This window comes from Macaca fascicularis, chromosome 1 (assembly GCF_037993035.2).
Source record: "Macaca fascicularis isolate 582-1 chromosome 1, T2T-MFA8v1.1".
Taxonomy (NCBI): Eukaryota; Metazoa; Chordata; class Mammalia; order Primates; family Cercopithecidae; genus Macaca; species Macaca fascicularis.
The window spans coordinates 90,216,911-90,232,854 of NC_088375.1; positions in this window are offsets into that span (position 1 = coordinate 90,216,911).

Consider the following 15,944-nt stretch of genomic DNA (forward strand, 5'->3'; position numbering starts at 1 on the left):
TCGCTAAGACAGTTCTTGTGGAATTGGCAAAGTGATATTTGGAAGCCCATAGAGGGCTATGGTGAAAAAGGAAATATCCTCAGATGAAATCTGGAAAGAAGCTTTCTGAGAAACTGCTTAGTGTTCTGTTAATTTATCTCATAGAGTTACATCTGTATTTCGTGGATGTCTTTGCTAGCCTTATTTCTGTGGAATCTGAGAACAGATATTTCGGATCCCTTTGAAGACTATAGGGCCAAAGGAAATATCCTCCGATAACAAAGAGAAAGAAGGTTTCTGAGAAACTTCTTTGTGTTCTGTGAAATCAACTCATAGAGTTACAGCTTTCCCCTCAAGAAGACTTTCGCTAAGACAGTTCTTGTGGAATTGGCAAAGTGATATTTGAAAGCCCATAGAGGGCTATGGTGAAAAAGGAAATATCCTCAGATGAAATCTGGAAAGAAGCTTTCTGAGAAACGGCTCTGTGATGTGTCACTTCCACTCACAGAGTTACATCTGTATTTCGTGGATCTCTTTGCTAGCCTTATTTCTGTGGAATCTGAGAACAGATATTTCGGATCCCTTTAAAGACTATAGGGTCAAAGGAAATATCCTCCGATAACAAAGAGAAAGAAGCTTTCTGAGAAACTTCTTTGTGTTCTGTGAAATCATCTGACAGAGTTACAGCTTTCCCCTCAAGAAGCCTTTCGCTAAGACAGTTCTTGTGGAATTGGCAAAGTGATATTTGGAAGCCCTTAGAGGGCTATGGTGAAAAAGGAAATATCCTCAGATGAAATCTGGAAAGAAGCTTTCTGAGAAACTGCTTAGTGTTCTGTGAATTCATCTCACAGAGTTACATCTGTATTTCGTGGATCTGTTTGCTAGCCTTATTTCTGTGGAATCTGAGAACAGATATTTCGGATCCCTTTGAAGAATATAGGGCCAAAGTAAATATCCTGCTATAACAAAGAGAAAGAAGCTTTCTGAGACACTTCTTTGTGTTCTGTGAAATCATCTCACAGAGTTACAGCTTTCCCCTCAACAAGCCTTTCGCTAAGACAGTTCTTGTGGAATTGGCAAAGTGATATTTGGAAGCCCATAGAGGGCTATGGTGAAAAAGGAAATATCCTCAGATGAAATCTGGAAAGAAGCTTTCTGAGAAACTGCTCTGTGATGTGTTAATTCATCTCACAGAGTTACATCTGTATTTCGTGGATCTCTTTGCTAGCCTTATTTCTGTGGAATCTGAGAACAGATATTTCGGATCCCTTTGAAGACTATAGGGTCAAAGGAAATATCCTCCGATAACAAGGAGAAAGAAGCCTTCTGAGAAACTTCTTTGTGTTCTGTGAAATCATCTCACAGAGTTACAGCTTTCCCCTCAAGAAGCCTTTCGCTAAGACAGTTCTTGTGTAATTGGCAAAGTGATATTTGGAAGCCCATAGAGGGCTATGGTGAAAAAGGAAATATCCTCAGATGAAATCTGGAAAGAAGCTTTCTGAGAAACTGCTTAGTGTTCTGTTAATTCAGCTCACAGAGTTAAATCTGTATTTCGTGGATCTCTTTGCTAGCCTTATTTCTGTGGAATCTCAGAACAGATATTTCGGATCCCTTTGAAGACTATAGGGCCAAAGGAAATATCCTCCGATAACAAAGAGAAAGAAGCTTTCTGAGAAACTTCTTTGTGTTCTGTGATATCATCTCACAGAGTTACAGCTTTCCCCTCAAGAAGCCTTTCGCTAAGACAGTTCTTGTGGAATAGGCAAAGTGATATTTGGAAGCCCATGGAGGGCTATGGTGAAAAAGGAAATATCCTCAGATGAAATCTGGAAAGAAGCTTTCTGAGAAACTGCTTAGTGTTCTGTGAATTCATCTCACAGAGTTACATCTGTATTTCGTAGATCTCTTTGCTAGCCTTATTTCTGTGGAATCTGAGAACAGATATTTCGGATCCCTTTGAAGACTATAGGGCCAAAGGAAATATCCTCCGATAACAAAGAGAAAGAAGCTTTCTGAGAAACTTCTTTGTGTTCTGTGAAATCATCTCACAGAGTTACAGCTTTCCCCTCAAGAAGCCTTTCGCTAAGACAGTTCTTGTGGAATTGGCAAAGTGATATTTGCAAGCCCATAGAGGGCTACGGTGAAAAAGGAAATATCCTCAGATGAAATCTGGAAAGAAGCTTTCTGAGAAACTGCTTAGTGTTCTGTTAATTCATCTCACAGAGTTACATCTGTATTTCGTGGATCTCTTTGCTAGCCTTATTTCTGTGGAATCTGAGAAGAGATATTTCGGATCCCTTTGAAGACTATAGGGCCAAAGGAAATATCCTCCGATAACAAAGAGAAAGAAGCTTTCTGAGAAACTTCTTTGTGTTCTGTGAAAACATCTCACAGAGTTACAGCTTTCCCCTCAAGAATCCTTACGCTAAGACAGTTCTTGTGGAATTGGCAAAGTGATATTTGGAAGTCCATCGAGGGCTACGGTGAAAAAGGAAATATCCTCAGATGAAATCTTGAAAGAAGCTTTCTGAGAAACTGCTTAGTGTTCTGTTAATTCATCTCACAGAGTTACATCTGTATTTCGTGGATCTCTTTGCTAGCCTTATTTCTGTGGAATCTGAGAACAGATATTTCGGATCCCTTTGAAGACTATAGGGTCAAAGGAAATATCCTCCGATAACAAGGAGAAAGAAGCCCTCTGAGAAACTTCTTTGTGTTCTGTGAAATCATCTCACATAGTTACAGCTTTCCCCTCAAGAAGCCTTTCGCTAAGACAGTTCTTGTGGAATTGGCAAAGTGATATTTGGAAGCCCATAGAGGGCTATGGTGAAAAAGGAAATATCCTCAGATGAAATCTGGAAAGAAGCTTTCTGAGAAACTGCTTAGTGTTCTGTGAATTCATCTCACAGAGTAACATCTGTATTTCGTGTATCTCTTTGCTAGCCTTATTTCTGTGGAATCTGAGAACAGATATTTCGGATCCCTTTGAAGACTATAGGGCCAAAGGAAATATCCTCCGATAACAAAGAGAAAGAAGCTTTCTGAGAAACTTCTTTGTGTTCTGTGAAATCATCTCACAGAGTTACAGCTTTCCCCTCCAGAAGCCTTTCGCTAAGACAGTTCTTGTGGAATTGGCAAAGTGATATTTGGAAGCTCATAGAGGGCTACGGTGAAAAAGGAAATATCCTCAGATGAAATCTGTAAAGAAGCTTTCTGAGAAACAGCTCAGTGATGTGTGACTTCCACTCACAGAGTTACATCTGTATTTCGTGGATCTCTTTGCTAGCCTTGTTGCTGTGTAATCTGAGAACAGATATTTCGGATCCCTTTGAAGACTATTGGGCCAAAGGAAATATCCTCCGATTACAAAGAGAAAGAAGCTTTATGAGAAACTTCTTTGTGTTCTGTGAAATCATCTCAGAGTTACAGCTTTCCCCTCAAGAAGCCTTTCGCTAAGACAGTTCTTGTGGAATAGGCAAAGTGATATTTCGAAGCCCATAGAGGGCTATGGTGAAAAAGGAAATATCCTCAGATGAAATCTGGAAAGAAGCTTTCTGAGAAACTGCTCTGTGATGTGTGACTTCCTCTCACAGAGTTACATCTGTATTTCGTGGATCTCTTTGCTAGCCTTATTTCTGTGGAATCTGAGAACAGATATTTCGGATCCCTTTGAAGACTATAGGGTCAAAGGAAATATCCTCCGATAACAAGGAGAAAGAAGCCCTCTGAGAAACTTCTTTGTGTTCTGTGAAATCATCTCACAGAGTTACAGCTTTCCCCTCAAGAATCCTTTCGCTAAGACAGTTCTTGTGGAATTGGCAAAGTGATATTTGGAAGCCCATAGAGGGCTATGGTGAAAAAGGAAATATCCTCAGATGAAATCTGGAAAGAAGCTTTCTGAGGAACGGCTCTGTGATGTGTCACTTCCACTCACAGAGTTACATCTGTATTTCGTGGATCTCTTTGCTAGCCTTATTTCTGTGGAATCTGAGAACAGATATTTCGGATCCCTTTAAAGACTATAGGGTCAAAGGAAATATCCTCCGATAACAAAGAGAAAGAAGCTTTCTGAGAAACTTCTTTGTGTTCTGTGAAATCATCTGACAGAGTTACAGCTTTCCCCTCAAGAAGCCTTTCGCTAAGACAGTTCTTGTGGAATTGGCAAAGTGATATTTGGAAGCCCTTAGAGGGCTATGGTGAAAAAGGAAATATCCTCAGATGAAATCTGGAAAGAAGCTTTCTGAGAAACTGCTTAGTGTTCTGTGAATTCATCTCACAGAGTTACATCTGTATTTCGTGGATCTGTTTGCTAGCCTTATTTCTGTGGAATCTGAGAACAGATATTTCGGATCCCTTTGAAGAATATAGGGCCAAAGTAAATATCCTGCTATAACAAAGAGAAAGAAGCTTTCTGAGACACTTCTTTGTGTTCTGTGAAATCATCTCACAGAGTTACAGCTTTCCCCTCAAGAAGCCTTTCGCTAAGACAGTTCTTGTGGAATTGGCAAAGTGATATTTGGAAGCCCATAGAGGGCTATGGTGAAAAAGGAAATATCCTCAGATGAAATCTGGAAAGAAGCTTTCTGAGAAACTGCTCTGTGATGTGTTAATTCATCTCACAGAGTTACATCTGTATTTCGTGGATCTCTTTGCTAGCCTTATTTCTGTGGAATCTGAGAACAGATATTTCGGATCCCTTTGAAGACTATAGGGTCAAAGGAAATATCCTCCGATAACAAGGAGAAAGAAGCCTTCTGAGAAACTTCTTTGTGTTCTGTGAAATCATCTCACAGAGTTACAGCTTTCCCCTCAAGAAGCCTTTCGCTAAGACAGTTCTTGTGGAATTGGCAAAGTGATATTTGGAAGCCCATAGAGGGCTATGGTGAAAAAGGAAATATCCTCAGATGAAATCTGGAAAGAAGCTTTCTGAGAAACTGCTTAGTGTTCTGTTAATTCAGCTCACAGAGTTAAATCTGTATTTCGTGGATCTCTTTGCTAGCCTTATTTCTGTGGAATCTCAGAACAGATATTTCGGATCCCTTTGAAGACTATAGGGCCAAAGGAAATATCCTCCGATAACAAAGAGAAAGAAGCTTTCTGAGAAACTTCTTTGTGTTCTGTGAAATCATCTCACAGAGTTACAGCTTTCCCCTCAAGAAGCCTTTCGCTAAGACAGTTCTTGTGGAATAGGCAAAGTGATATTTGGAAGCCCATGGAGGGCTATGGTGAAAAAGGAAATATCCTCAGATGAAATCTGGAAAGAAGCTTTCTGAGAAACTGCTTAGTGTTCTGTGAATTCATCTCACAGAGTTACATCTGTATTTCGTAGATCTCTTTGCTAGCCTTATTTCTGTGGAATCTGAGAACAGATATTTCGGATCCCTTTGAAGACTATAGGGCCAAAGGAAATATCCTCCGATAACAAAGAGAAAGAAGCTTTCTGAGAAACTTCTTTGTGTTCTGTGAAATCATCTCACAGAGTTACAGCTTTCCCCTCAAGAAGCCTTTCGCTAAGACAGTTCTTGTGTAATTGGCAAAGTGATATTTGCAAGCCCATAGAGGGCTACGGTGAAAAAGGAAATATCCTCAGATGAAATCTGGAAAGAAGCTTTCTGAGAAACTGCTTAGTGTTCTGTTAATTCATCTCACAGAGTTACATCTGTATTTCGTGGATCTCTTTGCTAGCCTTATTTCTGTGGAATCTGAGAAGAGATATTTCGGATCCCTTTGAAGACTATAGGGCCAAAGGAAATATCCTCCGATAACAAAGAGAAAGAAGCTTTCTGAGAAACTTCTTTGTGTTCTGTGAAAACATCTCACAGAGTTACAGCTTTCCCCTCAAGAATCCTTACGCTAAGACAGTTCTTGTGGAATTGGCAAAGTGATATTTGGAAGTCCATCGAGGGCTACGGTGAAAAAGGAAATATCCTCAGATGAAATCTTGAAAGAAGCTTTCTGAGAAACTGCTTAGTGTTCTGTTAATTCATCTCACAGAGTTACATCTGTATTTCGTGGATCTCTTTGCTAGCCTTATTTCTGTGGAATCTGAGAACAGATATTTCGGATCCCTTTGAAGACTATAGGGTCAAAGGAAATATCCTCCGATAACAAGGAGAAAGAAGCCCTCTGAGAAACTTCTTTGTGTTCTGTGAAATCATCTCACAGAGTTACAGCTTTCCCCTCAAGAATCCTTTCGCTAAGACAGTTCTTGTGGAATTGGCAAAGTGATATTTGGAAGCCCATAGAGGGCTATGGTGAAAAAGGAAATATCCTCAGATGAAATCTGGAAAGAAGCTTTCTGAGAAACTGCTTAGTGTTCTGTGAATTCATCTCACAGAGTAACATCTGTATTTCGTGTATCTCTTTGCTAGCCTTATTTCTGTGGAATCTGAGAACAGATATTTCGGATCCCTTTGAAGACTATAGGGCCAAAGGAAATATCCTCCGATAACAAAGAGAAAGAAGCTTTCTGAGAAACTTCTTTGTGTTCTGTGAAATCATCTCACAGAGTTACAGCTTTCCCCTCCAGAAGCCTTTCGCTAAGACAGTTCTTGTGGAATTGGCAAAGTGATATTTGGAAGCTCATAGAGGGCTACGGTGAAAAAGGAAATATCCTCAGATGAAATCTGTAAAGAAGCTTTCTGAGAAACAGCTCAGTGATGTGTGACTTCCACTCACAGAGTTACATCTGTATTTCGTGGATCTCTTTGCTAGCCTTGTTGCTGTGTAATCTGAGAACAGATATTTCGGATCCCTTTGAAGACTATTGGGCCAAAGGAAATATCCTCCGATTACAAAGAGAAAGAAGCTTTATGAGAAACTTCTTTGTGTTCTGTGAAATCATCTCAGAGTTACAGCTTTCCCCTCAAGAAGCCTTTCGCTAAGACAGTTCTTGTGGAATAGGCAAAGTGATATTTCGAAGCCCATAGATGCCTATGGTGAAAAAGGAAATATCCTCAGATGAAATCTGGAAAGAAGCTTTCTGAGAAACTGCTCTGTGATGTGTGACTTCCTCTCACAGAGTTACATCTGTATTTCGTGGATCTCTTTGCTAGCCTTATTTCTGTGGAATCTGAGAACAGATATTTCGGATCCCTTTGAAGACTATAGGGCCAAAGGAAATATCCTCCGATAACAAAGAGAAAAAAGCTTTCTGAGAAACTTCTTTGTGTTCTGTGAAATCATCTCACAGAGTTACAGCTTTCCCCTCAAGAAGCCTTTCGCTAAGACAGTTCTTGTGGAATTGGCAAAGTGATATTTGGAAGCCCATAGAGGGCTATGGTGAAAAAGGAAATATCCTCAGATGAAATCTGGAAAGAAGTTTTCTTAGAAACTGCGTAGTGTTCTGTTAATTCATCTCACAGAGTTACATCTGTATTTCGTGGATCTCTTTGCTAGCCTTATTTCTGTGGAATCTGAGAACAGATATTTCGGATCCCTTTGGAGTCTATAGGGCCAAAGGAAATATCCTTCGATAACAAAGAGAAAGAAGCTTTCTGAGAAACTTCTTTGTGTTCTGTGAAATCATCTCACAGAGTTATAGCTTTCCCCTCAAGAAGCCTTTCGCTAAGACAGTTCTTGTGGAATTGGCAAACTGATATTTTGAACCCCTAGAGGGCTATGGTGAAAAAGGAAATATCCTCAGATGAAATCTGGAAAGAAGCTTTCTGAGAAACGGCTCTGTGATGTGTCACTTCCACTCACAGAGTTACATCTGTATTTCGTGGATCTCTTTGCTAGCCTTATTTCTTTGGAATCTGAGAACAGATATTTCGGATCCCTTTGAAGACTATAGGGCCAAAGGAAATATCCTCCGATAACAAAGAGAAAGAAGCTTTCTGAGAAACTTCTTTGTGTTCTGTGAAATCATCTCACAGAGTTACAGCTTTCCCCTCCAGAAGCCTTTCGCTAAGACAGTTCTTGTGGAATTGGCAAAGTGATATTTGGAAGCCCCTACAGGGCTGTGGTGAAAAAGGAAATATCCTCAGATGAAATCTGGAAAGAAGCTTTCTTAGAAACTGCTTAGTGTTCTGTGAATTCATCTCACAGAGTTACATCTGTATTTCGTGGATCTCTTTGCTAGCCTTATTTCTGTGGAATCTGCGAATAGATATTTCGGATCCCTTTGAAGACTATAGGGCCAAAGGAAATATCCTCCGATAACAAAGAGAAAGAAGCTTTCTGAGAAACTTCTTTGTGTTCTGTGAAATCATCTCACAGAGTTACAGCTTTCCCCTCAAGAAGCCTTTCGCTAAGACAGTTCTTGTGGAATTGGCAAAGTGATATTTGGAAGCCCATAGAGGGCTACGGTGAAAAAGGAAATATCCTCAGATGAAATCTGTAAAGAAGCTTTCTGAGAAACTGCTCTGTGATGTGTGACTTCCACTCACAGAGTTACATCTGTATTTCGTGGATCTCTTTGCTAGCCTTGTGGCTGTGGAATCTGAGAACAGATATTTCGGATCCCTTTGAAGACTATTGGGCCAAAGGAAATATCCTCCGATTACAAAGAGAAAGAAGCTTTATGAGAAACTTCTTTGTGTTCTGTGAAATCATCTCAGAGTTACAGCTTTCCCGTCAAGAAGCCTTTCGCTAAGACAGTTCTTGTGGAATTGGCAAAGTGATATTTGGAAGCCCATAGAGGGCTATGGTGAAAAAGGAAATATCCTCAGATGAAATCTGGAAAGAAGCTTTCTGAGAAACTGCGTAGTGTTCTGTTAATTCATCTCACAGAGTTACATGTGTATTTCGTGGATCTCTTTGCTAGCCTTAATTCTGTGGAATCTGAGAACAGATATTTCGGATCCCTTTGGAGTCTATAGGGCCAAAGGAAATATCCTCCGATAACAAAGAGAAAGAAGCTTTCTGAGAAACTTCTTTGTGTTCTGTGAAATCATCTCACAGAGTTATAGCTTTCCCCTCAAGAAGCCTTTCGCTAAGACAGTTCTTGTGGAATTGGCAAACTGATATTTTGAACCCCTAGAGGGCTATGGTGAAAAAGGAAATATCCTTAGATGAAATCTGGAAAGAAGCTTTCTGAGAAACGGCTCTGTGATGTGTCACTTCCACTCACAGAGTTACATCTGTATTTCGTGTATCTCTTTGCTAGCCTTATTTCTTTGGAATCTGAGAACAGATATTTCGGATCCCTTTGAAGACTATAGGGTCAAAGGAAATATCGTCCGATAACAAGGAGAAAGAAGCCTTCTGAGAAACTTCTTTGTGTTCTGTGAAATCATCTCACAGAGTTACAGCTTTCCCCTCAAGAAGCCTTTCGCTAAGACAGTTCTTGTGGAATTGGCAAAGTGATATTTGGAAGCCCATACAGGGCTATGGTGAAAAAGGAAATATCCTCAGATGAAATCTGGAAAGAAGCTTTCTGAGAAACTGCTTAGTGTTCTGTTAATTCAGCTCACAGAGTTACATCTGTATTTCGTGGATCTCTTTGCTAGCCTTATTTCTGTGGAATCTGAGAACAGATATTTCGGATCCCTTTGAAGACTATAGGGCCAAAGGAAATATCCTCCGATAACAAAGAGAAAGAAGCTTTCTGAGAAACTTCTTTGTGTTCTGTGAAATCATCTCACAGAGTTACAGCTTTCCCCTCAAGAAGCCTTTCGCTAAGACAGTTCTTGTGGAATTGGCAAAGTGATACTTGGAAGCCCATAGAGGGCTATGGTGAAAAAGGAAATATCCTCAGATGAAATCTGGAAAGAAGCTTTCTGAGAAACGGCTCTGTGATGTGTCACTTCCACTCACCGAGTTACATCTGTATTTCGTGTATCTCTTTGCTAGCCTTATTTCTGTGGAATCTGAGAACAGATATTTCGGATCCCTTTGAAGACTATAGGGCCAAAGGAAATATCCTCCGATAACAAAGAGAAAGAAGCTTTCTGAGAAACTTCTTTGTGTTCTGTGAAATCATCTCACAGAGTTACAGCTTTCCCCTCAAGAAGCCTTTCGCTAAGACAGTTCTTGTGGAATTGGCAAAGTGATATTTGGAAGCCCCTAGAGGGCTGTGGTGAAAAAGGAAATATCCTCAGATGAAATCTGGAAAGAAGCTTTCTTAGAAACTGCTTAGTGTTCTGTGAATTCATCTCACAGAGTTACATCTGTATTTCGTGGATCTGTTTGCTAGCCTTATTTCTGTGGAATCTGAGAATAGATATTTCGGATCCCTTTGAAGACTATAGGGCCAAAGGAAATATCCTCCGATAACAAAGAGAAAGAAGCTTTCTGAGAAACTTCTTTGTGTTCTGTGAAATCATCTCACAGAGTTACAGCTTTCCCCTCAAGAAGCCTTTCGCTAAGACAGTTCTTGTGGAATTGGCAAAGTGATATTTGGAAGCCCATAGAGGGCTACGGTGAAAAAGGAAATATCCTCAGATGAAATCTGTAAAGAAGCTTTCTGAGAAACTTCTCTGTGATGTGTGACTTCCACTCACAGAGTTACATCTGTATTTCGTGGATCTCTTTGCTAGCCTTATTTCTGTGGAATCTGAGAATAGATATTTCGGATCCCTTTGAAGACTATAGGGCCAAAGGAAATATCCTCCGATAACAAAGAGAAAGAAGCTTTCTGAGAAACTTCTTTGTGTTCTGTGAAATCATCTCACAGAGTTACAGCTTTCCCCTCAAGAAGCCTTTCGCTAAGACAGTTCTTGTGGAATTTGCAAAGTGATATTTGGAAGCCCATAGAGGGCTACGGTGAAAAAGGAAATATCCTCAGATGAAATCTGTAAAGAAGCTTTCTGAGAAACTGCTCTGTGATGTGTGACTTCCACTCACAGAGTTACATCTGTATTTCGTGGATCTCTTTGCTAGCCTTCTTGCTGTGGAATCTGAGAACAGATATTTCGGATCCCTTTGAAGACTATTGGGCCAAAGGAAATATCCTCCGATTACAAAGAGAAAGAAGCTTTATGAGAAACTTCTTTGTGTTCTGTGAAATCATCTCAGAGTTACAGCTTTCCCCTCAAGAAGCCTTTCGCTAAGACAGTTCTTGTGGAATTGGCAAAGTGATATTTGGAAGCCCATAGAGGGCTATGGTGAAAAAGGAAATATCCTCAGATGAAATCTGGAAAGAAGCTTTCTGAGAAACTGCTCTGTGATGTGTGACTTCCTCTCACAGAGTTACATCTGTATTTCGTGGATCTCTTTGCTAGCCTTATTTCTGTGGAATCTGAGAACAGATATTTCGGATCCCTTTGAAGACTATAGGGCCAAAGGAAATATCCTCCGATAACAAAGAGAAAAAAGCTTTCTGAGAAACTTCTTTGTGTTCTGTGAAATCATCTCACAGAGTTACAGCTTTCCCCTCAAGAAGCCTTTCGCTAAGACAGTTCTTGTGGAATTGGCAAAGTGATATTTGGAAGCCCATAGAGGGCTATGGTGAAAAAGGAAATATCCTCAGATGAAATCTGGAACGAAGCTTTCTGAGAAACGGCTCTGTGATGTGTCACTTCCACTCACAGAGTTACATCTGTATTTCGTGCATCTCTTTGCTAGCCTTATTTCTGTGGAATCTGAGAACAGATATTTCGGATCCCTTTGAAGAATATAGGGCCAAAGTAAATATCCTGCTATAACAAAGAGAAAGAAGCTTTCTGAGAAACTTCTTTGTGTTCTGTGAAATCATCTCACAGAGTTACAGCTTTCCCCTCAAGAATCCTTACGCTAAGACAGTTCTTGTGGAATTGGCAAAGTGATATTTGGAAGTCCATCGAGGGCTACGGTGAAAAAGGAAATATCCTCAGATGAAATCTTGAAAGAAGCTTTCTGAGAAACTGCTTAGTGTTCTGTTAATTCATCTCACAGAGTTACATCTGTATTTCGTGGATCTCTTTGCTAGCCTTATTTCTGTGGAATCTGAGAACAGATATTTCGGATCCCTTTGAAGACTATAGGGTCAAAGGAAATATCCTCCGATAACAAGGAGAAAGAAGCCCTCTGAGAAACTTCTTTGTGTTCTGTGAAATCATCTCACAGAGTTACAGCTTTCCCCTCAAGAATCCTTTCGCTAAGACAGTTCTTGTGGAATTGGCAAAGTGATATTTGGAAGCCCATAGAGGGCTATGGTGAAAAAGGAAATATCCTCAGATGAAATCTGGAAAGAAGCTTTCTGAGAAACTGCTTAGTGTTCTGTGAATTCATCTCACAGAGTAACATCTGTATTTCGTGTATCTCTTTGCTAGCCTTATTTCTGTGGAATCTGAGAACAGATATTTCGGATCCCTTTGAAGACTATAGGGCCAAAGGAAATATCCTCCGATAACAAAGAGAAAGAAGCTTTCTGAGAAACTTCTTTGTGTTCTGTGAAATCATCTCACAGAGTTACAGCTTTCCCCTCCAGAAGCCTTTCGCTAAGACAGTTCTTGTGGAATTGGCAAAGTGATATTTGGAAGCTCATAGAGGGCTACGGTGAAAAAGGAAATATCCTCAGATGAAATCTGTAAAGAAGCTTTCTGAGAAACAGCTCAGTGATGTGTGACTTCCACTCACAGAGTTACATCTGTATTTCGTGGATCTCTTTGCTAGCCTTGTTGCTGTGTAATCTGAGAACAGATATTTCGGATCCCTTTGAAGACTATTGAGCCAAAGGAAATATCCTCCGATTACAAAGAGAAAGAAGCTTTATGAGAAACTTCTTTGTGTTCTGTGAAATCATCTCAGAGTTACAGCTTTCCCCTCAAGAAGCCTTTCGCTAAGACAGTTCTTGTGGAATAGGCAAAGTGATATTTCGAAGCCCATAGATGCCTATGGTGAAAAAGGAAATATCCTCAGATGAAATCTGGAAAGAAGCTTTCTGAGAAACTGCTCTGTGATGTGTGACTTCCTCTCACAGAGTTACATCTGTATTTCGTGGATCTCTTTGCTAGCCTTATTTCTGTGGAATCTGAGAACAGATATTTCGGATCCCTTTGAAGACTATAGGGCCAAAGGAAATATCCTCCGATAACAAAGAGAAAAAAGCTTTCTGAGAAACTTCTTTGTGTTCTGTGAAATCATCTCACAGAGTTACAGCTTTCCCCTCAAGAAGCCTTTCGCTAAGACAGTTCTTGTGGAATTGGCAAAGTGATATTTGGAAGCCCATAGAGGGCTATGGTGAAAAAGGAAATATCCTCAGATGAAATCTGGAAAGAAGTTTTCTTAGAAACTGCGTAGTGTTCTGTTAATTCATCTCACAGAGTTACATCTGTATTTCGTGGATCTCTTTGCTAGCCTTATTTCTGTGGAATCTGAGAACAGATATTTCGGATCCCTTTGGAGTCTATAGGGCCAAAGGAAATATCCTTCGATAACAAAGAGAAAGAAGCTTTCTGAGAAACTTCTTTGTGTTCTGTGAAATCATCTCACAGAGTTATAGCTTTCCCCTCAAGAAGCCTTTCGCTAAGACAGTTCTTGTGGAATTGGCAAACTGATATTTTGAACCCCTAGAGGGCTATGGTGAAAAAGGAAATATCCTCAGATGAAATCTGGAAAGAAGCTTTCTGAGAAACGGCTCTGTGATGTGTCACTTCCACTCACAGAGTTACATCTGTATTTCGTGGATCTCTTTGCTAGCCTTATTTCTTTGGAATCTGAGAACAGATATTTCGGATCCCTTTGAAGACTATAGGGCCAAAGGAAATATCCTCCGATAACAAAGAGAAAGAAGCTTTCTGAGAAACTTCTTTGTGTTCTGTGAAATCATCTCACAGAGTTACAGCTTTCCCCTCCAGAAGCCTTTCGCTAAGACAGTTCTTGTGGAATTGGCAAAGTGATATTTGGAAGCCCCTACAGGGCTGTGGTGAAAAAGGAAATATCCTCAGATGAAATCTGGAAAGAAGCTTTCTTAGAAACTGCTTAGTGTTCTGTGAATTCATCTCACAGAGTTACATCTGTATTTCGTGGATCTCTTTGCTAGCCTTATTTCTGTGGAATCTGCGAATAGATATTTCGGATCCCTTTGAAGACTATAGGGCCAAAGGAAATATCCTCCGATAACAAAGAGAAAGAAGCTTTCTGAGAAACTTCTTTGTGTTCTGTGAAATCATCTCACAGAGTTACAGCTTTCCCCTCAAGAAGCCTTTCGCTAAGACAGTTCTTGTGGAATTGGCAAAGTGATATTTGGAAGCCCATAGAGGGCTACGGTGAAAAAGGAAATATCCTCAGATGAAATCTGTAAAGAAGCTTTCTGAGAAACTGCTCTGTGATGTGTGACTTCCACTCACAGAGTTACATCTGTATTTCGTGGATCTCTTTGCTAGCCTTGTGGCTGTGGAATCTGAGAACAGATATTTCGGATCCCTTTGAAGACTATTGGGCCAAAGGAAATATCCTCCGATTACAAAGAGAAAGAAGCTTTATGAGAAACTTCTTTGTGTTCTGTGAAATCATCTCAGAGTTACAGCTTTCCCGTCAAGAAGCCTTTCGCTAAGACAGTTCTTGTGGAATTGGCAAAGTGATATTTGGAAGCCCATAGAGGGCTATGGTGAAAAAGGAAATATCCTCAGATGAAATCTGGAAAGAAGCTTTCTGAGAAACTGCGTAGTGTTCTGTTAATTCATCTCACAGAGTTACATGTGTATTTCGTGGATCTCTTTGCTAGCCTTAATTCTGTGGAATCTGAGAACAGATATTTCGGATCCCTTTGGAGTCTATAGGGCCAAAGGAAATATCCTCCGATAACAAAGAGAAAGAAGCTTTCTGAGAAACTTCTTTGTGTTCTGTGAAATCATCTCACAGAGTTATAGCTTTCCCCTCAAGAAGCCTTTCGCTAAGACAGTTCTTGTGGAATTGGCAAACTGATATTTTGAACCCCTAGAGGGCTATGGTGAAAAAGGAAATATCCTTAGATGAAATCTGGAAAGAAGCTTTCTGAGAAACGGCTCTGTGATGTGTCACTTCCACTCACAGAGTTACATCTGTATTTCGTGTATCTCTTTGCTAGCCTTATTTCTTTGGAATCTGAGAACAGATATTTCGGATCCCTTTGAAGACTATAGGGTCAAAGGAAATATCGTCCGATAACAAGGAGAAAGAAGCCTTCTGAGAAACTTCTTTGTGTTCTGTGAAATCATCTCACAGAGTTACAGCTTTCCCCTCAAGAAGCCTTTCGCTAAGACAGTTCTTGTGGAATTGGCAAAGTGATATTTGGAAGCCCATACAGGGCTATGGTGAAAAAGGAAATATCCTCAGATGAAATCTGGAAAGAAGCTTTCTGAGAAACTGCTTAGTGTTCTGTTAATTCAGCTCACAGAGTTACATCTGTATTTCGTGGATCTCTTTGCTAGCCTTATTTCTGTGGAATCTGAGAACAGATATTTCGGATCCCTTTGAAGACTATAGGGCCAAAGGAAATATCCTCCGATAACAAAGAGAAAGAAGCTTTCTGAGAAACTTCTTTGTGTTCTGTGAAATCATCTCACAGAGTTACAGCTTTCCCCTCAAGAAGCCTTTCGCTAAGACAGTTCTTGTGGAATTGGCAAAGTGATACTTGGAAGCCCATAGAGGGCTATGGTGAAAAAGGAAATATCCTCAGATGAAATCTGGAAAGAAGCTTTCTGAGAAACGGCTCTGTGATGTGTCACTTCCACTCACCGAGTTACATCTGTATTTCGTGTATCTCTTTGCTAGCCTTATTTCTGTGGAATCTGAGAACAGATATTTCGGATCCCTTTGAAGACTATAGGGCCAAAGGAAATATCCTCCGATAACAAAGAGAAAGAAGCTTTCTGAGAAACTTCTTTGTGTTCTGTGAAATCATCTCACAGAGTTACAGCTTTCCCCTCAAGAAGCCTTTCGCTAAGACAGTTCTTGTGGAATTGGCAAAGTGATATTTGGAAGCCCCTAGAGGGCTGTGGTGAAAAAGGAAATATCCTCAGATGAAATCTGGAAAGAAGCTTTCTTAGAAACTGCTTAGTGTTCTGTGAATTCATCTCACAGAGTTACATCTGTATTTCGTGGATCTGTTTGCTAGCCTT